The 22,877-nt window shown below is 44.0% G+C and overlaps 1 long non-coding RNA gene across 1 annotated transcript; it reads left to right on the top strand.

The window, feature by feature from the left end:
* The first annotated feature begins 276 nt into the window (after nucleotides 1-276).
* LOC140532464 (uncharacterized) lies at nucleotides 277-6,108 on the top strand. Its single transcript, XR_011976524.1, has 3 exons — nucleotides 277-698; nucleotides 4,004-4,139; nucleotides 5,785-6,108. It is a non-coding gene; the product is annotated as an uncharacterized lncRNA (long non-coding RNA).
* The last annotated feature ends 16,769 nt before the right edge of the window (nucleotides 6,109-22,877 follow it).

Below are 22,877 nucleotides of genomic sequence, written 5' to 3'. Positions count from 1 at the left end.
CCATTTGAAGCTAATGTTCCCTGAACTGTGCCACGTAGCTGAACTCAAATGCTATCTCCAACACTATCCATGAGACCCTGGGCAAGTCACAACTTGGGTCAGCCTCAGTGTCCTTTTCAGTAAAATAGGGATAATAACAGCATCTGCCTCCCAGGGTCTACACCTCCCAGATGTATAAAGTAGTCTTCTCAGTGCTATAGAATTATTACTGTTGCTGGCATTGTTAGGATTATTAGACCACCAGACACATGATGTCATAGTAGGTGCTTTCCCAGCTGTGTTCCATTTTCCAAGAGGACAGAAACAGAGGAAATAGATGTAAGATAACAAGACAGGCTTTGGGGAGACACAGAGAGGGGCTGTCAAACCTTGCCACGTTATGTGGAGGGGAGCAGCTAAATCTCCTTTCCTGAAAGTCAGTACAAAGCTGGACCAATAACCTCCTGGCTTGGGTGCTGTGAGCTGTCAGCTACCTCACTGTCAGAGCCTGGACCAGCGGCTTCCTAAAGTCCCTTCCAACTCGAGGCGTTTTGGGGAGGTGGAAGGATATGTATCAGACAGACATGACTTCCACAGACCAAATCCTGCTCCAATGGAAAAAAGAAAAAAGGAAAGAAACCCCCCTCTTCAAGAAAAAAGATCAACTTTCCAAAGGAACCTCAGCTGAGAATGTTGAGTTCACCTTATCTGACTCACAGGTGGTTCAGTTTTTCTCTAAGGATAGTCAGTCAACAGTCCTTTTTCTGAGGGGGGGAGTGAACGTTGGGATAGGGGAGAAGGGGATGGAGAAGATAACACCCCAGATGTTTCCCAAGAAGAAGGGAGAAAGTCATTCCCCAGCGTTAAACCATGTCGTCATCTTCTCTGCCTGCAGATGTTTCATTTGGGAATATTTCCAATTTGCTTCCCACCCCCCCACTCCCTTTCAAAAATAGCTGTGTATATGTGGATCCCCAAGCCCCTGATTTCATGGGTGTCCAAATGCTTTGCATGTGGATGAAGAAGTAGTTGAGCTTGGTTCCCCTCTCTGGGTTTCTGCTAGCTTTACCACCCTATAGGCTCCCCCTACTAGAACTGAGGGGAACTGAGGAACATCCCATCATGGTGGGAAAGGTGGGGAGGAAGAGCGCTTGTTTGGGAGTCTGTGGTCTTTTGTTCAAACCCTGGCCATGTCTTATTGGGTGCAACCTTTGGTAATTCAGTTTCCTCATTTGTAAAATGAGGGAATTGGACTAGATGCTCCTAAGGTTCTTTCCACTGTAGTATATAATATCTGTGTAATGCTTTAAGGTTCAGGGAGATTGGAGCAAGCATTTATTAAGCACCTACTATGTGCTAGGTACAAACATCTCATTTGATCCCCACAACAAACCTGTGAAGTAGGTGCTATTATAATCCCCATTATACATTCAAGGAAACTGAGGCAGACAGAGGTCAAGTGACTTTCCCAGGATTACAAAGTTAGTAAGTATCTGAGGCTAGATTTGGATTCAGGTCTTTCTGACTTCAGGTCGAATGCTCTGTGCATTCTGGTTTCCCCTAGCTGCCTCAGAACCGAGTGCTTTCCTTACAGATATCCTGGGAGGTAGCTAATACACCTATTTCTACTCCTGTTTTCCAGATTTGATGCTCAGAAGCATTAAGTGAAAAATTAATTGGAGTTGAAGCCAGAGGTCCCACTTACTGCTGAGTGACCTTGGGCTTGTTCTCATCTCCCTGAACCTTAAAGCTTCTACAGATTTATTCCCTCTTTGGGCCTCAATTTCCTTGTCTATAAAGTGGGCTTGATTCTTCTCAGCTCTAAATGGATGAAACCATGTAGAACGGGAAAGAGTAGGCCCTGGCCCTTGCGTCAGAGGACCTGGATGTAAACCCCACCTTGGTTCCTGTCCTACCCCTGGGTGGCCTTGGATAAGTCACTTCCGAACCCCCATGCCTCCTCTTCTGCAGAATGAGGGCCGGGCCAGTTCTAGGTCTATGAACCTGAGATCTCATGCCCTGCCTGGCAGAGGCCCGCTTAAGCCAGGGCCATGGGTGTGACCCACCCGTGGTTGGTGGCAGATCTAGGAGGCTCCTGGCTCTCGGGTCATTCTCTTTCTGCTGCCCTTGGGCGGCCTCCCAGGCTCACTGGGAGCAGATAGGCAGAGTCAATTGGGTCGGCTGGGATTCAGAGGCTGACCTGCAGTGCAGATGTGCCCCTTCCTTTTCCATGCCTGGAGGGACCCTGGCGCTCCCCAGGAGAGTCAACAGCTGCTGGCCTGCTCTGACGCTTGTGTGCCGGAGCAAATTCGCTCCCAGGCCAAACGAGGCTGGCGGCCATTCCGGCCCCCTCAAATATCTTTCCCTGGGCCTTGGACGTCCTAGGATGAACATTCTGTTCCTCGGAACTGTCCTCCTGGCGTGTGCTTTGATCTGCGAATAAAGGATGAGCATCCCTGGAGGGCTCCCCCTCCCTCTGGTCTGGTGTTTACAAGAGGCCCGGGCTTTGCATCTGCTCTAGGTAGGAGCATCCTGCCAAGAAATCCAGCCAACATACCTTCGGTCTTCTCATCCATGCCTCCACCCGGATCCCCGAATCGGCCCATCTCCTGACAGGCTGGAGACTACAAAAGGCCACCGGGGGGATGAAGGGCTCCCCTCTGCAGCTTTTCCCAGCTTTTCTGAAGACACTGTACCCCCACGCCCAATCCTGCAAATCACTTTGTGCTGTACAAACATCATCCTGTGCCATAGGGACACAGCAGATTGTGTAGGAGCCCAGGCTCCTTTCAACGGATGAAAACCATTGGAAATGGAAACTAATTCTTGTTTCCCAGAATCCACTGCACTGCCAGGGGAGGAAGACTTAGGCCTTTTTGGTCCCACCTGGGGCCAGAGTCTCAGGTAAAAAGTACCTTGCTTCTCTAAATGTGGTCATGGTTTATCGTCTGAAACATCCTGTTGCGTTTCTAGCACTGGGTAAAGTGGAAAGTAAGCAGGACTCAGGAACACTCAAGTTCAAACCCTGCTCACCTGTTGACTTGCAAGTCAACCCTCAAAACTCATTAAGAAAATGTATGCTCCAGAACCCCTGCTTTATTTTTAGGATGGGGATTAGACCTAGGTCTAGGGTTGAAAGGGCACCTCCTCCACCTTCCCTCATTTCACAGAGATTCTGAGACACTGAATGATTTGTCCAGGGCTACACAAGTAGCTAGTGACACAGGTGGACCATGAACCCAGATCTCCTTCCTTCAAAGCCAATGCCCCTTCCATCATGGTACTCTGAGCTGTGGGAGCAGCCCACAGCAAGTCTGGATAAAACTTAATGGAGAGTCTTGTAAAACACACCTGCAAAGTTAACTGGATGCCTAGCAGGTAGGACTTGGACCCACATATGGTAGCATTGGGAACAGCTTGTCTCCTTTTCCCTTGGTCTTTGCAAACCAAGGCTACCTCCATGTCACAGGGCATCATCTGAGTTCAGTTCAATAAAGCACCTACCACTGTGCTAAGAGCTGGGGATACAAAGACAATCCCTGTCCTCAATAAGCTTGTCATCGAAATAGAGGATCTGAGCAGTTATGTGTAACTTCTAACTTATCTAACTCTTCACTGATGAGCATAACTTCCTCTCATGACAATACAACATGGAGGTGTTTGGAGATGACAATGGCTAGGAAATCTCGAGAGTGCTTGGCCATCCTAAGAAGATGGCGGACGACAAGAAAGGAGCCCTCAAAGTCCATGGCGTGGGACAGTGGGGAATACTGCACTCCTAGTGTTGGATTTGTCTTCTACTGCTTACTCCTTGTGTGGATTTGGGCAAATGGCTTCACATTCTTTGGCCTCAGTTTCCTCATCTGTAAAATGAATGGGTTGGACTGGGTCTCTAAGCTAAGGTTTCTTCCAGCTCCATATTGAGGATCCTTTAACAATATTAGCTCACACCAATGACAGAATCAACCTAAGGCATTAGGTTAGTCCTAGGATGTTAATACCATGGAATCTCTTTTGACTCTAGAGGACAAGAAGACTTGAGAACAGCATCAAAGGGAAGATACTTCAATGAGGGCTTGACCCTCACTCATTGGCTAGTGCCAAGACCATCCTTCAAGTTTTAAGAAGAAGCAAGAAAAGGGTCTTATGTCGGGTGAGAGGTGGGTGTCAGACAACCCTGGTTCCCCCACAAACAGCTGTGTAATGGTGGACCAAGCCAGAAAAAACAACCACACTAGCTTGGGAGGAGAGTCATTTTTTCTCCTTAGATTTAAAAAAATAGTAGAGAAGTCTAATTTAAAATGATGACCTTGAATTTTCCATTATGTGATGGGTCTAAAGTTTTTTGCTGAAAGTAATGAGGGTTTTTTAGGGGAGACTCTCCAACAAAACACCTCTTTTCCCATAGTCCCTGACATTCCACACACATTGAGTACATATTAGAACATACACATATGCTCTGTAGAGTAGGGAAAATGAATATGTGCTCAATATGGACTCCATAGAAAGAGGGGTTTTATTGGAGAGCTTTCCCCTCTTCCCCAAAGACTCTCACTATTTTTGACAAAAGGCATGGTTAAGTTGTTTATCGTACAGAGAATCTTCCACATATCTTCCAAGGAGAAGGGTTTTAGCTTTTCCAGAATCTCAGAGTTGGAAGGTGACCTTAATGGCCATTTATCCAAGTCATCAGAGAAAGAATCCCCTGTCCATCAGTCAACAAGCATTTATTTATTAAGCCCCTACAACATGCCAGGTATGCTACTGAGTATTGGAGATACAAACAGAGGCGAAAGACAAGCCCTTAGCCTCAAGGAACTTATAATCTAATGAGTAAGAATATGTAACACGTAACATATTCATTGAATGTTTATCCAAGCCTTGCTTAAGACCTCTGTCTCGGAGGAAGTCACTACCTCCTGAAGGAGCCCCTTCTACTTATGGATGGCTCTATGGATAGCATTAAGCCTAGTTATATGACAGGAATGAAATTGTTATTACCATGGCTACTTTGAAGGGCATGATGAGCTCTGCTCCCCTGTGGTTCCCCTGTGAACCCCCTGCCCTGGCCACCACTTCCTCAAATTCTGCCATATTAACCCCAACCTTTCTGGGTTCTCATAACTCTTTTCTCTAAACTTCCATTGTGCTCTCTGAACTTCCTGTTCCATAGTGAATAAACTGTCCTTCCTGTGAGGCCTGGGCCCTATTCCTCGGAATCACTGTGTATACATTTTATTTCTTTGTGGGTGCTAGTACCTTCCCTGTCCAAATCCCCTCTTTTCATGTTACCCTCTCCCTTCCTCATTCCTCTTGATAGATCATAAGCTTCTAAATGAAGGCAGGAACTGGCTAATTTTTGTCATTGTATCACCAGAATCCAGCTCGATGTTAGACGCATAGGAAGCATTGAATAAATGTTTATTGTTTATTTACTTATACATGTATATTCCATTTCTACCAGTACAATGTAAGTTTCCTGAGGGTATGGTTTATTTTGTTCCTGTCTTTGTATCCCTAGTGCTTACCACAGTTCCTGGCACATAGTAGGTGCTAAATATTGTTGAATTAAAGTAAATGAACTCGAGGGCCTGCTTGATGATCCATCCTAGATGGCCCAAGGACAAAGAGTTGTTTCCTACCACTTTGGCCATATTAAAATTCCATCTTAAAACAAATCTGCCGTTTGACCTCTTCCCATGTTACAAAGCCATTTTATGAATATTTTACCTCTGCAGTCCTGCCTGCCTCCCCCAGTCTTCTGAGTGAGATTATTGAAAATAGACCCTCTTCTTCTGTTGACAGCTCTGGGATGAGGTGTGGCCTCTTCTCTCCAACTCAAGATGTCGGGCGTCAAACTGTCACTTCTAGACATTGTTGGCAGCTGGCTCCAGGCTGAGGACTGGGCACTGTTCTGGTCGGCTGCTTGTTTATCCTGGCTGTTAATCAGACCAAGGGGAAGCAAGTGGCCGTGGGTCCGGTCTGTGAGCTGAAGCAGCCCTGGAAGCCATCAGAAGCCGGCGTCTGCACTGTGTAGGAACACATCACCTAATGGCATGTTACATTTCAAAGTGTCTTTTTACTTTCGGGGAAAATTAAACCAATAAACGAACAACAGGGGGAAAAAGATCCTGGGGTCTCCAGATCCTCCTTGCCAGCATTCTTAATTAAGTCCTGGCTGTAAACAAATCTTGGTCTGATTGAAAGGAAGAGGAAAACCCCATAGAAAAAGTATTTGAGAAAACGCAGCCTTTCGAGGTTTCCTGGACAGAACACTGCTCTATGCTTTTTCTTTAATGATCTGTACAAAATAGAAAGGTAATCCTGTGTAATGAGGCAGGATTTTCATTTTGGAAGAATTTGCTAATCCCTCCTAGAAATCTGCAGCTGGATCTTCTAAGAGGTGCCTGATAAACATGGAAATAAGCAGCATTTTGCCAGATAGTCATGGAAAATGCAGGAAAGAGAGATGGTGTGGGGGCATGAGAAAGGCTCTGCCTTTGGGGAGCCAAGACCTAGGGTGGAGTCCAGGCTCTGCTCTCTGTGTGACCTTGGGCCAGTCAGACTCATTGGATGTTTCTGGGCCTCAGTCTTCTCATCTGGAAAATGACACATTCATAAATACATATCAAATGAAGAAGCTTATGTAGATAAAGCCCTATATACTATAAATATACGATGTGTATATTGTATGTCTAATCATTAAATGAGGTAATGTAAAAAATTCTTCAAACCTTAAAGTTCTCCCTCTCTCTTTTTCTCTCTCTTTCCCCGTCTCTCTCTCTCTCCTCCCTCCCTCTCCCTGTCTGTCTTCCTCTTTCTTTTTCTTTCTCTTCCTCTTGCTGTCTGTCTCTCTCTTTCTCTCTCTCTCTATCTCTCCCCTTTCCTCCCTCCCTCTCTTTCTCTTTTCTCTCTCTTCCTCTGTCTCTTGTTTCTCTCTTCTCTCTCTGTCTCTCTCTTTCTCTCTCCCCCTGTCTCTCTATCTTTCCTCCCTCTCTCTCTCTTTCTACATCTAAATGTCACTAAGGTTTGATGAGCACTTTGTATGTTATTTTATTTGTTTCTCACAACAGCTCTGTGATTTAGGTGCTGTCATTGTTTCCATTTTACAGTTGGGGAAACTAAGGCGGTTCTAAGAGACTTGCCCAGGGTCACACAGCTAGAAAGGGGGCTGGTCAGCTTTCAGACTCAGGGTTTCCTGCCTCTAAGTTCAGGACTCCATCTGTGGTACCACTCAGCTGTCTCAGATTCTTGATTCCAGTTCCAATTTGTTTTCAATTCCAGTGGAGTCAAGGTCTGAACCCCCAACCTTCCTTTCAGAAAACCTCATCTAAATCTGTGCTGCACACCATCTTTCCAACATAGATCATTTTCCCCTGTAGAGAAACTCTGCACCTGGGGAATCTGAGGAGAATGGAGAAAGAAGAACACTTGCCATGTTCTTCCAGCTTTTTCTCATCTGTTTTGTCCATACTACCTGCTGTAACAGAAGCACTTGACCCTGACCAGAAGCAGTTCTCCCCATTTATCCCAGTGTTTGGCTTCTCCTGGAAATGGCAGAGGCATGAAAAGCCAGGTGACTACTCATCACCATAATGCTGCTCCTTTGGCTGGGTAACGATAGAACCCAATTTGTTAACACAATCACAGGTAAGAAGCTGCCTAATTTAGCATGGCATAGTGGAAAGAATGGGGCAGCTAGGGGGTGCTGTGGTGGATAGAGCATGGGACCTGGCGTCAGGAAGGCTCATCTTCCTGAGTTCAAATCTGACCTCAGATACTAGATATGTGACCCTGGGCTAGTTACTTCAACCTGTTTGCCTCAGTTTCCCCCTCTGTAATTTGAGAGGGGTTGGACAAGATCAGCATTGAGGTCTCTTCTCGCTCTAAATTTGTGATGGATAGAGATGAGAAGTTATTAAACACTTATTATGTGCCAGGCTAAGATACTCTGAATCACACCTCAGACACTCTTGATCTGTGTGACCTTGGACAAGTGACTTTTCCTCCTTGGGCCTCAGTTTCCCCATCTGTAAAATGGACTAGATGGCGTCTAATGTGCCTTCTGGGTCTTCATCTCTGATCCTGTGGATATTGTAGTATTCTTGCCTTTTGTGAAAAATGAAATAACTATATGAGAACCATCCCCCTTTCATCCTCAACTCCTGCATAGGTGATCAATCTCCCAAGCTTTCTGTTTTCACCTATTCCAAGCAGCCTCTCCCCCTCTCCCATTCTAGGAAGAAGTAAGTAGGCTTTGTACCTCCTTGGCATAATTTCTGCTTTAAATAACATGACTTAAAAAACTGAACACTGAGGGGACCACAGAAGGGAGGGAAAGACCTTAAACCCTGACTGGATCCTGTGAGCTTTTCTTGCACTTGAAAGGGCTTTACTGGGTTTTCTGGGTGTGATGCAGTGACATCCTGGGTCTGCCAAGGCTCTATCCCACCATTCCTTGGGATTGTGTGTAGGTGATGAGGATTGTACATTTGTGTTTATTGGCATAGGGAGCATTCAAAGGAAGAATCATCCTCTGTAGAAGCAGACTGCCATTTTTCTCTGCAATTTACAGTTTTAGAGAGTGATGTAGAGTGGAGGAATCAAACATGTGACCTGCCACACTACTGGGTGTGCCTGAACTGGATTAAAATGTCAGTAAGGAATATTTGACAAAGTAAATAAAAATACAACACAGCATAGATAATGTTAATCTGTGGTTTTCTAATCTGGTGCCAGCAGGGATCTGTTTTTATTTGAGTCTGACACCACTGTTATTGAGTATTGAGAGTCTGAGGGATTTGCGGAGGGTCACCAGGCAGTTTGTGTTGGAAGTATAACTGGGATGAGGTCTTCCTGTGCCCAGTAGGCTGTTCTGCAGAGCACTCAACTTAGTACAAATCTTGCCTGTCACATATGCCCTGTGGCGTGTGATTTCCTCTAGCTTTCTTTGGATTTTCTTTTAAGGGTGAATTTAGATCAGTTCATTGCCTGAGAATGCATAAGACTGATACAAAACAATTACCCACTTTTGGAGATATTTTGTTTTTGACACCAAGCATTTTAGTTACAGTCAATGTGACAGCTGGGGACATTTCTTGATGAAACTTTGACTTCACTTTGGGATGTTCTGAAAGATCACCCAGGACCTTATCAGCTTTGGTGCCTTAATCACAAGCCATCGGACTTCCAGCCACTCTAGTTAGGTGAGAATGTCTGGTGGAGAAAGGAAACATCCGGGCTAGATTCATCACATGGTTCTATGGAAAGACAGATGAGGAAGGAAAGTTTGTCTTGTGTTAATAAAGAACTGAGAACTTTCCCAATGCATAGAGATTAGGGTAGTTTCTTCCTCCTTGATGACTGTACCTAGTCCTCATAGCATAGTAGAAAGAGTACTGGGTTCAAATTTCAGTTCTTCTGCAGATTAGAGACAGAATAGTTCGGTGGAAAGGGAGTTGGGATTCAGTCAGAGGACCTGGATTCAAATCCCTCCTGGGTCACTTACTTTGTCATGTGTTTGACTTCACCTTTTTGTGACTCAGTATCCTCATCTGTAAAATAAGGAAGTTGAACCCTAAGCCCCCTGAGGACTCCCACCTCCCCATCCTTCCCAGGGCTTGGTTTGGGTCACTAACGTTGCTCAGCACCAGCCTGGAAGAGAGAGTGCAGAGGGCAGATGGCAAGGAAGAGAGGCAGGCAAAGGAATCCCTTCTTGGTGAGGAGGAGTGGTGATCCAGGGAGAAATTCAAGTAATGTGAAAGTAAAGGAAGAGCAACGAAATTTTATTAAAAATTAAATTAATAAAATAGCCATAAAAATAATTTTAAAAATGAAAATTAAATTTTTAAAATTTAAATTAAAAATAAAAATTTCAGGTCTCTTAAAAACAGGGGCAGAAGGTATTTCTATCCTTTCCAACAGCGGTGGCTTGCTTCTGAATCCTGTCTGCTCACATTTCAATCCCTGCCATGTTGCTGTGGCCAAAGAATTCATTGCTAAGTGTACTTATTAACAGTAAGTGCTTTACAAGGATTATCTGATTTAATCCTCACCATAACTCTTTGATGTTTGTACTATTATTATCCCTATTTGCTGATAAGGAAACTGAGGCTGAGAAAAGTTAGGTGACTTCCCCAGGATCACCCATGATTAGCACTTCCTGACCCCAGGTCTGGTGTTCCATCCACTGGACCTGCTGCTAGTTGACTGGGGATGATCCCATCTGTGCTTTACAAGGTTACAAAACTGGTGGGGTATCTTTGTTAGCAGAGGAAAAGGTGAGGCCAGAATAAATACCTGCAAACAAGCCTGAAAACCCATTGGAAAAATGTCAATCAGCTGGTGAACAAGCATTTATCAGGTACACACTATGTGCCAGGCACTGAGCCAAGAAAAGAAAGGGAGAAACATAGACCCTGCTCTCAAGACTCCCACAGTCTAATTAATCTAATTAACATGCAAATAGTCTCCTATATCCAAGGGATTTCCAGCCTCAGTGGAGGGTAGCCTCAGAGGGAATGAAGGGAAGGCCTCTTCCTCTGGGGGAGTGATCTGCTTCTCAGGTGACTCAGTAGACCTGAATGTCCTATAGAACACTCAAGCACTTTACAAGACCAGCGCATTTTCTTGCAAAATGGTTATGATTTCATGCAGTTTGGGGAAACTGAAATACATTCTGTTAAAAGCTCAAGTCTTCTGACATGGCCTCAGAGTTGGCTGGGCTTGGAGAGTCTGTCCCTGGTCACCCTGGGAGTTCATTTGGTTTGCTCCATTGTGGCACAGTAAATCAGCAGCCAAGCAGATCAGGATAATCCCCGATATCTGTAAAGTGTTTCAAAGTTAACAAACATAACACTTGGCAGAAGGTAAAGAGTCAGGGGATCTGGATTCAAATTCCAGCTCTGATGCCATAGACCACATAGACGTCACTTTCTTCCTCTGTAAAATGAGGGGATTAGAAAAAGTGGCCCCTGAGGTCTCTGCCCATTCTAAATCTACGTTCTCATGAACATCTATTATGTTATTTGAGCCTCAGTTCAATATTGTGGGGTAGGTCTTCAGGGTATCATTGGCCCCATTTTATAGATGAGGAAGCTGAGGGTCAGAGAATTGAAATTACTTGACCATAGTCACACAGCCACTAAATGTCAGAAAGGTAAGATTTCAGCTCAGGTCATTTGACCTCAAATACAACTTTCTTTCTTTCTACGAAGTGTAATGTGCTTTGGAAATTTTGAACCACTCGACCCTATGCTGGCTGCAATGTCAGGTCTTTTTTCCACTACCTGATGCTATGTGTGTGTGTGTGTGTGTGTGTGTGTGTGTGTGTGTGTGTGTGTGTGTGTGTGTGTGTGTGTGTGTGTGTGTGTGTGTGTGTGTGTGTGTGTGTGTGTGTGAGAGAGAGAGAGAGAGAGAGAGAGAGAGAGAGAGAGAGAGAGAGAGAGAGAGAGAGAGAGAGGAAGGAAGAGAGACAGAGACACAGAGAGACAGACAGAGGGAGGGAGGGGGGGAGAGAGAGAGAGAGAGTAAGGAAGAGAGAGAGGAGAGAGCAAGCCTGCCTCAACTAATTGGCGTAGTTTTGATTCCTAGATGAAAAACAAAAGCCCAGCTTCCCATGTCTTCCTCCCTAGCTTTGATTTGCTCAGAAGGAAGGGAAGCCCACTGGGAGGGTTGGCTTTGCATGGAGGGCAGAGGGGTTCCCAGTTCTGAACATTTCAGCCCTGCTGCATCCAAAAATTTCTCAATTTGACAGAGTAAGAAATGCATTTACATGGCCTAAACTCTTAAATTGTCCCTTTCAATTAATGCCCCATCATGGAGCAGGCTGGAAGCCATTACTCAGTAACTCTTCATTCTAATTGCTTGCAGCTGAGTATCCAGCCCTTGGTAATAGAAGGGTAAAAAGAAAGCTCAGTTAGTAACAAGTGCGATTGATTCGGCTCCGAATTCCCTTGGTGCCTTGCCATGTTTGGCCTGCCTGAGAGGAAACAAGAGGTTTTCTCCCCCCACCTCCCTCCTTTTTTTTCTTCGGGGCCAGGAAATGAATGGGCAGACGTGGGGATGGTTTGTGCTCTGCTTACCCTCATTTTTCAGCTGGTCCTTGTTAAAAATGAGACGGTGGGGCTCCTGCGTCCTCCCTCGCCCCCTCCTTTCTTTCCTTTCTTTCCCTCTTTCCTTTTTTTTTCTCTTTGTTGAGAGTTTTTCTGGTACCAGATAAAACGACAATACCTCAATTTGCTGTATGTTAATGGCCACCAGGCATGGCAGTCACCTCCTGGTGTCCCTGGCCTGCCCTGGTGCAGGGAGGCTGTTGTGGAGTTTTATTTGCTCCCCTGCCAAGTGGTCAAAGTATTTTAAAAAGGCAAACACAGCTCCTGCTGCCCGCCAGTGTTGCCCCTTGCAAAATTCCTCCAGGTGCAGAGAGTCCTGGCATTCAGGGCTACAGCAATTTTAGGATCTAAATTAGAGAAGGTCATAGGAGCAGAGGACAATCATTGACTTAAAACTGGGAGGGACCTTTGAGCTCATCTCATCCCTCATTTTACAGATGAGGAAACTGAGACATCACAGAAAATGAGTGTCCTAAGTCACACAGGTAGAAAGATGGAAAGGTGCAGTCCTGATCTGGTCATAATCCAGAGTTTCAACTTCAGATTATCATCAATCAACAAGTATTTACGAAGCACCTACTATGCGCTAGGGGCTGAGGATACAAGAAGACAACGAAGACGGCTCCTGTCTTCAAGCAATTCATATCCTCTCAGGAGAGGAACATGTCCTCATATAAGTAGATATAAAGTCCATTATTCATGTCAACAATAATTTATTTTTAAGAATTAAGAATTCTTAAGCACCAGACATTGTGCTGAGAGTATTAATAGGAAAAATAAAGTAATTAGTGAGAGGGGGAACTAGTAGTTGGAGAGGAAGGGGAAAGTGACATTTACAGCTGGAATAGTTCTTATGATCCTATTCCCTCATTTACAGATGGGGAAACTGAGGCCCACAGAGGTCAGAGGACTAGGCCAAGGTCACACAGGGAGTAAGTAGGCTATCCCGGATTTAGTTTCTTGTCCTTGAATCTTAATCCAAGGCCCTTTCCACTACAATACAGGTACCAAAGATGGAAATGTTCCCATTCCTGTTGGTTCTAGAGACCTAGCAGCCAGGTGAAGGCCAGCTATTTCTGCTATGTGATGGTGGACTGAAGGAACTGAGGATGTTTGGTTTGGAGAATGGGAAGTGTCAGGCAGGCCATGATAGCTGTCTTCAAGTACTTGAAGGTGGTTCTTTCTTTTTAGCCCCAGAGAACAGAATTAGGAGAAATAAATTTGAGATGCAAATAGGCAGATTTGAGCCTGATGTCAGGGACATCTCCCTAACCATCAGAACTGTCCAAAAGTAGGGTGAGCTGCTGGGGAGGTGGTAGACACCCCCTCATTAGAGGTCTTCAAGTGAAGAATGGACATGCCCTTGTTGGGCACAATGCACAGAGGACTCTTTTTCAAACATGGATTGGTAGTTGGCTGGAAAGAACCTTCTGATTCTCAATGCTTTGTGATTTGGAGCTCTCCTGATCCTCAAAGGCTCAGCATCACTCTCTCCCTTGTGCTCCATGTCCCTCTTTGCAGCCTTTTGAGGCCCAGAGCTGAACATGACAAAATGGTTGTGACATAAACAAGGTAGTCTTCTAAATGCTGCTTGTACCATAGACTGTGAACTGGAGCCTGTGGGGATCAGAGAGAGGAGAGTGTCAAACCAACTGGCATTATGGACACACTAGATGCTCACCAAAGACCTATAAATGAGAAAAGGGATAATGAGGGTGTACATGCTTCCTTGAACTTGGATGACTGGAGGATCTAAAACAGAAATTTCCATAATGCCAGTTGGTTTAGCCAACCACGTTGTAACAATAGGAATGATGTTTGTTCAGGGGTCTTTCATCTGCCATAAATCAAAATGAACTACAATCAAAATTTAAGCTCGAGGCTTTTTTAATTAGGAAATAAGCCAGTAGTTAAAAGCAGTTCAGTTTCATGGGGCATAGGGGAGTACCAACTATTTCAAAAGTTCTCAATTTCAGGTTTTCCTGTCTTAGAGTCTCAGTAGTAAGAGGGACCTCAGAGGTTCATGGTCACCCAGCCTTCACTTGCCTCCTGATTCTGCCTTCTGGGCTCAGATATGATAAGTGCAATCTTGATTTCCTGGGAGTTGGCTACCTCTTTAGACAGCCCAATCCATTTTTGGTTGTCTAATTGTTAGGAAGTCTTTCCAAAAATTGTGCCCAAATCTACCTCCTAGGGGCACCATGCATTCTAGTTCTCCATTTTGGTTCTAGTATAATGGGTCTCATCAGGATGACTCTCTAGGTTACAGTTCCTCTCTGTTGTGCCCCAATTCTCCATCTAGAATCTTGGGGTCAGCTCGGAGGACCCTGGTTTAGGAAGGATCTTGATAAACTAGATAAAGAAATCAGGCAGGATGGAGCAGTGACTGATAAGTGATGGAATCACGAAGCATAGGAATGAAAGAAATCCCTTTGCTGGGGGTTATATTATTTCAAACAAATTGTCTTCATGTTTTATTTTTATGTTGCCTTCATTTTCTTTTGTATATTTTCTTCTCCTTCCTTGCTCCTCCACAAAGTTATCCCTTATGACAAAATATTTTATTTTATTTTTTATTATTATTTTATTTGTTTTCAGTGTTCTACAATCACTTTGATATATTTTAGATTTTTCCCATCCCTCCCCCTCTACCCCTTAACCTCCCCATTCCCTCCCTGAGACAGCATACAATTTTATATAGGTTCTACACATAAATTCCTATTAAATATATTTTCACCTTAGTCATGTTGCATAGGAGAGTTAAAATGAATGGGAGAAAAAATAAAATAAACCAAAACTGAACACAAAAGAAAATGATCTGCTTCATTCCGCGATCAAATTCCATAGCTCTTTCTCTGGATGTGGAAGGCCTTTTGCCTTAAGAGACCACTGGGAATTATTTAAGTCCTTGCATTGCAACGAAGTACTAAGTCTGCCAGAAAAATTCCTCGCACACTGTGGTCGTTGCTGTGTACAAAGTTCTCCTGGTTCTGCTCCTTTCACTCAGCATCAGGTCATATAAGTCTTTCCACGCCTCTCTGAAGTCTTCTTGTTCATCATTCCTTATAGCACAATAGTATTCCATTACATTTACATGCCAGAATTTATTCAGTCATTCACCAATTGATGGGCATTCCCTTGATTTCCAGTTTTTGGCTACCACAAAGAGTGCAGCTATAAATATTTTTGTACACGTGGGGCCCTTTCCCATTTTTATGATCTCTTGGGGATACAGTCTTAGAAGCGATATTTCTGGGTCAGAGGGTATGCACATTTTATAACAAAATATTTTATCTTAAAAAAAGAAGACTAGAAGGGAAAAATTCAGTAAAACCAATCAATACATCAAAAAAATTTGACGTGCAATATTGCCGAACCCCTAAAATCTGCAAAGAAGCAGACGTCTTCCCACATTTCTTCTTTGGGCCAACGTTGTTCTTTTAAACTTTGCAGTGCTTATTTTCAGCTGTTTCATAGATGAAGGTCTTTCCACTAACAACATGGGTCATTCTGTATGTTGTTTCCTGGTTCTGTTCACTCCACTCTGCATCTGTGCATGTTGGTCTTTCTACGTTTCTCTATCTTCACCATATTCATCCTTCCTTATGTATTCCATTATATTCATGTACCATGACTTATTTGATCATTCCCCAAACAATGATCATTGACTCTGTCTCCAGTTCTTTACTACCACAAAAAAATGTAGCTAGAAATATTTTGATTTGTACGGCCCTTTTCTTTTTGTCAATGACCTCTTTGGGGTATGTATCTAGAAGAGAAATTTCTGGGTCAAAGGGTATGGGTCTTTCAGTTACTTTATTTGCTGAATTCCAAATGGCCTTCCAGAATGGTTGGACCAATTTACAGCCCCACCCATGATGCATTAGTGTGCTTATCTTGGAAACCTTTTAAAAAGATTTTGGTAGCTAGCAATTTGGTGTATTGGAAGTAAGACTGGGTTTGGAGTGAGAAAACCCCAACTCATGATCCTGGTGACCTTTCACAAGTTATAGTCTCTCTGTGTGCCACAGTGTCTCCCTGTATCAAATGAGGGGGTTGGATTAGCCATGATTTCCAAGTTCTTTTGAGTTATTGTCCTGTGATTTGTTTTGTCGTTGACTCCATATTTTTAATGCTCCCAGAAGCTTTGACATCCCTGATGTCTTTGGTGATGTCCTTGGAGACATGCACCATCCTATCTATAGCATTCCTTTCATGGACACACTAAGGCAGATCTCTCCTGGTGGGCTGGAAGGTGGGTACTCCATAGGACCCTCTGCCATGCCTTCTCTGCTCCTGCCTCCTTCATTCTGGGATTGAGAGAGAGGAAATCCTTTTTCTTGATAGCAGCAGCTTCTAGGTGATGCTTCTTAGTAGGTCTTTAAGAGGTATTTAAACCTACCTCGGATGTGGATTAGCTGCTCTGATCCTAAGGACATCACACAATCTTCCGAGGCTTGTCAAATAAAGACTTGATGATGTCTGAGGTCCTTTCCAGTTCTTCATTTCTGATCTTATGTTGCTATGACTCTGGGGTTGGAGTGGGGCTCACAGTATTCATGCCCCCACAGACCCTTCCTTGGTTCATGTGATATAGGAGTAGAGGGGACCTGCTGAGACCCATTCCCTCCCATGGAAGTTGGAAGGAAGAGGAGGAAGAGGCTTTCATGTGTTCTCTCTGCTATTCCCACAAACCCTGGAGGGCTGCTCTCCATAGGACTATGACTTCTCCCTTCAAGATAGCAGGTCAGAATGAAGGATAGCCAAATCTACCCAACCTTTAGCATTCATAGAAAGTAAAGAAGACAAAGAACCATTGGGAGAAGTGCTCCAAGAGTTGCCATACAAATGAAATTACTCCCAGAACCTTGGTGCCTGGAAGCTTAGTGAGTTCTCTACCTCCCAAAGGGTTCTTCCTCAGGAGGAACCTTCCAGTGATATCTGCTTTCTAGATTTATCCAGGCAGGGACCACCTGGGTTTTCACCACACACCTTGACTGATGTGTCCCAGCTGTTGACAAAGGAGGATGACACCAGGAAGCTGTTTCTTCCTTGAGGGTCTGAAAGAACCTTCCTTTGATGCTTCAGAATTGTTGGAGAAGGCAATGAATGAGGCAGCCAGGCTATCAGGGCTACTATATCCAACTGTGTGCTCAGAGTGTACTTGAGAGACAGTAGAATGATGCTGGGACTGCCATTGACTTCCAGAAACTTCCCAGGGAGAGCAGAGACTTCATAATTGTTTCAGACTTTGTAAGTCATGTTAAGAGGAGCAAGAAATTATGACTTCCCCATAATTCATTTTGTCATGTTCTTTCCCTTCGTGCCATTTCTCAAGAGTACCTTCTCATGGAAAGGATTTGGAATTCCCCTGCCAGGAAGTCAGAAATCCAAGAAAGATGGGCCAAAGGCAAGGAGTAGCCATAATCAGCTTTTCTCTCCAAGTCCCCTCAGATAGAGTCATCTTCCAAGCCTCACAAAGGTTATTTATCTCCAAATATCTGCCAGGGCAGTACCTGTGCAGGGTGCTAAGGAGAAGAGGTGGGACAAAGGAGGACGTTAACAGAGACCTACTTGTAAATCCATCCAATCATTCCCCCTTACCTTGGACTCTCTCTTATCTCATCTTCCTGGCTATTTTGCACACAGGACCTTCCATCTTCTGTGTCTGGGAGTTTGTCCTGACTCTTTCCCACATCTAGGATATGCTCCCTGCTCACTCACTGTCGCTTCTTGGAATCCCCTGAGTTCCCTTAAGAATCAACCCAGGTTCCATTCCAACTTCTGCATGAAAGCACACCCAGCCTCCCTAGCTGACAGAGCTCTCTGTCCCGTGATGATGTTGTATGCATTCCATATGTGTTTTATTCTTGTGTGTGTGTGTGTATATACATACATATATATATGTATTTCCCCTTCTCTCTCTCTCTCTCTCTCTCTCTCTCTCTCTCTCTCTCTCTCTCTCTCTCTCTCTCTCTCTCCATGCCCATACATGTCTTCCCCATCAGGGCAGGGACAAATTTTACTTCATAACCCTTGCACATATTAAACTCTTAATTAATTGACTGATAAGTGGAATATTTCCAATAGTGTCTGGCAGTGGACAGAGAAATCACATGATGGATAAAACCTTGAAAAAAAAAAAGATCCTGCTGAGGTCTGTAATGTTTCTGGGAAGAGGCCGAAGGGATCAAGGAAATGAAAAGCTTGAGTGGCCCCATGGGAAAGTGAGTCTTTGTGAACACTCCCTTCATGTCCACTTGTAAGTCAAGGCATCACCTTCCCAAGGTCACAAATAACAATAATCCTAAACAAATAGATTTCTTAGCTGGGATGACGTTTTCCCCCCATTGAAATAGAGTTGAATTTGCAAGTCAAAGACTTTCTTTGGTTCCTGTATGGAGCTAGAATTGAAATTTGGGTGGTTTGTCCCAGTGTGGGGTCAGGTTAGGGTACTTACTCCAGGTGCTGAAAACAGAGAAGCCAGAAAGGATAGATCTCCATCACAAGAAAACCTTTTCTTTAACAATACAAGAAACGACCCCCAAACCACAGTGTTTGATTAGATTAAGTGCTATAAGACTCATGAGATGAAATGGAAAATGGAAAAGGTTTGAAAAATACAGACATCTAAGCATAATCCTCAACTATTATTAAGTACTGTTCTTCTAAAACTCTGGACTTGTCCCAGAAATAAGCTGTGAACTTAGCTTGAGTTGGCTCTTCTAGTTAGGAGTCTATGGTCTGGGTTCCCTCTTACAGAGGGTAATCCTTCTGGCGTTGGCAAGGCTCAAAGTTAAATAGTCAGTCTAGACACTTTTTCCTTCTGAAGAGTTAATTTCTTTTAAGTGACTTAATTCCATACCCTTCAAACAAGCAATTTTGGTGCCTAGGGAAAACTTGACAAATACATCCACGGTAAGTAACAGGAATCTAACTTTTTAATGGAGTGAGAGTTGGATATAGACAAAAACCCTGAGGCACATTTGGACCTTTGCTGGAGTAGAGGAGCCTGGCTCTGGAGGATGGAAGAACTTGCCTAGGGACAGTCTAGGGGCGTTTCTAAGCTAAATCCTATCAATACTTCCTGAGAAAATTCAGAGGCCATGAGATGGTAGAAATGGTATGGGACAGCTAGGTGGTGCCATGATGCAAAGAGTGCTGGGCCTGGAGTTAGGAAGACTCTGTGAGTTCAAATCTGACCAGGACACTTCCTAGTCACTTAACTCTGCCTCAGTTTCCTCATCTATAAAATGAGCTGGAAAAGGAAATGGCAAACGACTCCAGTATCCTTGCCAACAACATCCCAGATGGGGTCATGAAATCTTGCATGCAAGAAATGATTGGTGCTGAGTTTGGGGTCAGGTGACCTGGGTTTGGGGGATGCTGGAAAATACTTAACCATCGGTCCTCCAAGAGTAACAATGACAAAGATCACATGCACAACACACTTTAAGTTTAATTTTTAGCATTCTTTAATATTTTCTCCATCAATTTCTCAAGTCTAGATAATCCACAAAATGGTAAATCGAGCTTCGATTTGCAATGCCTGTTGACTTTGGGATGTAAAGGCTCACATGGTAAATTTTTAAATCAGCTTTCCTGAGCTGGTATGAGAAGGCTCTATCTAGTCCACTCTTGCTTGGGTTCAAGGCATGGCTCTTGTTCCCCAACCACATGGCCTTGGAATGAGGCATTTTTCTTCATTGGGACTCCCTGGGTTTTCCCATCCACAAAATGGGAGCATTGGATCAGCTGACTTCTGAGGCTTCTTCCAACTCCAGACCCAGGATCCTATGATTTCTCCAGCCCGTTACAACTCTCGATTCTTTGAGAGAAGGATCTACCTGAGCGGAGGTGCTTAATAAAGGATATCCAATGAGGCTGCAAGGATAGTCTCCTCATAACTAGGAAAAGTTCTGCTCCAGGAGCCGTGATCTGACCCACTATCTACTTCAATAGGCTGCCCTGGTCTCCCTGTACTAATGTTTCCTGGCACTGTGGGGCTCATCTGGGATTCTCAAAGATCATGCCAACAGAGCCTTGGCTCTAGCAGGTCTTAATGATGATGGGAACTCCTGTTAGGTGTAAAGCATCTAGGGTTTGCAAAGTCCTTTACACGCATTGTTTCCCGTGGTGTGTGGATGACAATAATAATTTTGAAAGGCAATAATGATGAAGTGGAGGATGGGGACAGGAAGGGGTGACGTGTGTGAGGTACATTGACAGAGCTCCTGTGAGCTGCTGGGCAATCGAGGAAGGTCAGAGATCTTGCCCATCGTCATCACCAGTTGCATCTCTTCTTTCAGAGTTCTTCAACTGATTCCTCTTCGGTGCCACTCCTTGCTCCCCACAATCAAAGATTTATGATTCAGAAAGCAGAAGATAAAAGATTCTGGCTTCTGGATGCTGTAAGAGCAGAATTTTTTTAGATCATATGGTTAAAATTGATCTCCCCACTGACTTCCGTACAGGACAGTCCCAACTAATGATGCTAGGTAATCAATGGGAGAGGCCATGCATGAAGAATTAAGACCACAAATCATAGGTAGATGTGACAGACAGCTCTGAAGAGCAAGAAGTCCAGGGGCAAAGGTCAAGGCCCTATGTTATGGCCCCATGCCCGGGAAGTGGAAGAGGGTCTGGCCCACAGTAGGCATTGTACTCTCGCAGGGACACCTGGGCTTCCAGAGTCCCAGCTGTGACTCTAGTAGGCGTGATCTTTCTGAGGATGGCATAATGTTTGCCGAGGGAACCTGGCTTTTCTTGCTGTGGAAGTTTCCTGTTTTCTAGGTTAGCAATGGTGATCTGTCATGGCAAGAGTTTTGCCTTTGGACTCAGAGAACCTTCACATTCATATATTTTTCCTATAAAAATATACTTAATTCTTGGATGTTTGGCTATCCCACAAATTCAAGAGTTCCCTTCAATGATGCAGATCAAAGTCCATTGATACCTGCCTGGCTTACGTGACATATTATATGTAAAATTTCAAAAAAGTCAAACCATAGCATATTGATGAAGCGAAATACTGTGGAAATCATCAAAGATACAGGAAACAAAATGCGATGATTTTTAAAAAAAAAACCAGCGAGGCACAATCCTCTAAGTTCTGCTCTTATTAATTTCTATTCTTATTCTTATTAATTTCTATAATTACTAATATGATAATACTATATGATAATAATTATTGCTCTTGTGTTCACCCCAATATAAGGTACAAACTTAATACGAATTTTTTGGGGGGTCAAAAGACTGTTTTATGTTGACTCTGGTAGATAGATTCAAATCTCAATTTTGGAACATATTAACTGTATATTAGTATGGGCAAGTCACTTGCCTGCCTTGGGCCCCAGTTTCCTGATCTATAAAATGAGGGGGTTAGTCTAGATTATTGCTAAGATCCCTTCTGGCTCTAAATCAATGATTCTGTGAACTTTTCCTCTCCGAGGTATGGAAGTTTATCATAATATTTTTCCAAACCAAACTTACCCCCCTTCCACTGGAAAATGTAGCCCTGAATTTTGGACTGTGGTAGGGGAATTTGCACTTTATTTTACCTAGATCCAAGTCTCTACTTTCTGGCCATTTTGAAACTGTGTTGGCATATGTGGCCCCCCCCCTTCACTTTCTCTCTCCCTACCCCCTACCAATTTTATATGTTGTCTTCCCTGTGATAATGGAAGCTCACTGACAGTCTTGCTTACTTGTGTAAGGATCTCTAGCACTTAACACCATGCCTGGAACACAGCAAGTACTTAATAGTTGCTTTATTGCTGGTTGCTATCAGCTCTTTCTCTTTATATTGGCATTAGGGGACCAGGCTTGGCATGTAGTAGGTGTTTACAAAACACTTGTTGATTGTTGTCACTCTAAGTTGGAAGTCACTCTGGGTGCCCAAGTGGACGAATGAATAAGCATTTATTAAATGCTTATTACGTGCCAAGCTCCCAGCCAGGCTCATTCCCAACCTCCCACATATGCTTGGGCCACCAGTTGTAACCATCCCAAAGCATTTGGATCCATGAGACCTTCCCTCACTTCCCACCAACATGTGGAGAAAGCTCCAAGGTTATTAAATCTGGCCTCATTACTCAGCCCATGGCTGTCCCACTCTCCCTCCCACCATAATGAGGTCTGATTTATTGTGGTCATTATTTGGGCGCAACCAGTCACAAAATAACATGCTGTGTCCACACATGTCTTCTGAGCTAATAAATATCCTGCTTGGGAAACATTCTTGGAGGTGGTGAGCCTCCATTTTGAGCTGGTCACTTAAGTTGCACTAATTGAGGAAAAGCAGGTTGCCTGTTGTGGAAAGCCCTAGACACAGAGAAGGATGGGAAAATCCAATGCTTTCATTGACAAACTAGGAAAGGAGAATGCCAGGCAGGGTGGAGAGATGTCTCAAGAGGAAGATTCCCAGAGATCAGCTTAGGATCAGCCTGTTGGCTTCTACTGGTTGGGTAGTCACACACCCCACTGGTGTAAGTCGATGTGGGGAAGAATCCCAGCAACAAAGAAGTGTGGCAGTGCACAAACCTCCCCTCTAAGATTGGCAGCTTCTTCGTGAGACACCTTGGCTTGAGGGGCCACCCACATCCATTGAAAAAACATTTATGCTTACTAACATTTATTCATACTACTTTCCAGGCACTCTGCTGGGCTCTGAGGTTAGAAAGACAAAAACAGAACAGTCAAGTCCCCAAGGAACCTATTTATTGCTGGGAGGGTTATTATGGGATCATAGATTTAATCTAGTCCAAGCCCCTTATTTTACAGATA

Source organism: Notamacropus eugenii, chromosome 3, assembly GCF_028372415.1.
Source record: "Notamacropus eugenii isolate mMacEug1 chromosome 3, mMacEug1.pri_v2, whole genome shotgun sequence".
Lineage (NCBI taxonomy): Eukaryota > Metazoa > Chordata > Mammalia > Diprotodontia > Macropodidae > Notamacropus > Notamacropus eugenii.
The sequence above is the reverse complement of the archived record's forward strand: the minus strand, read 5'-3'. Positions and strand labels throughout refer to the sequence as shown.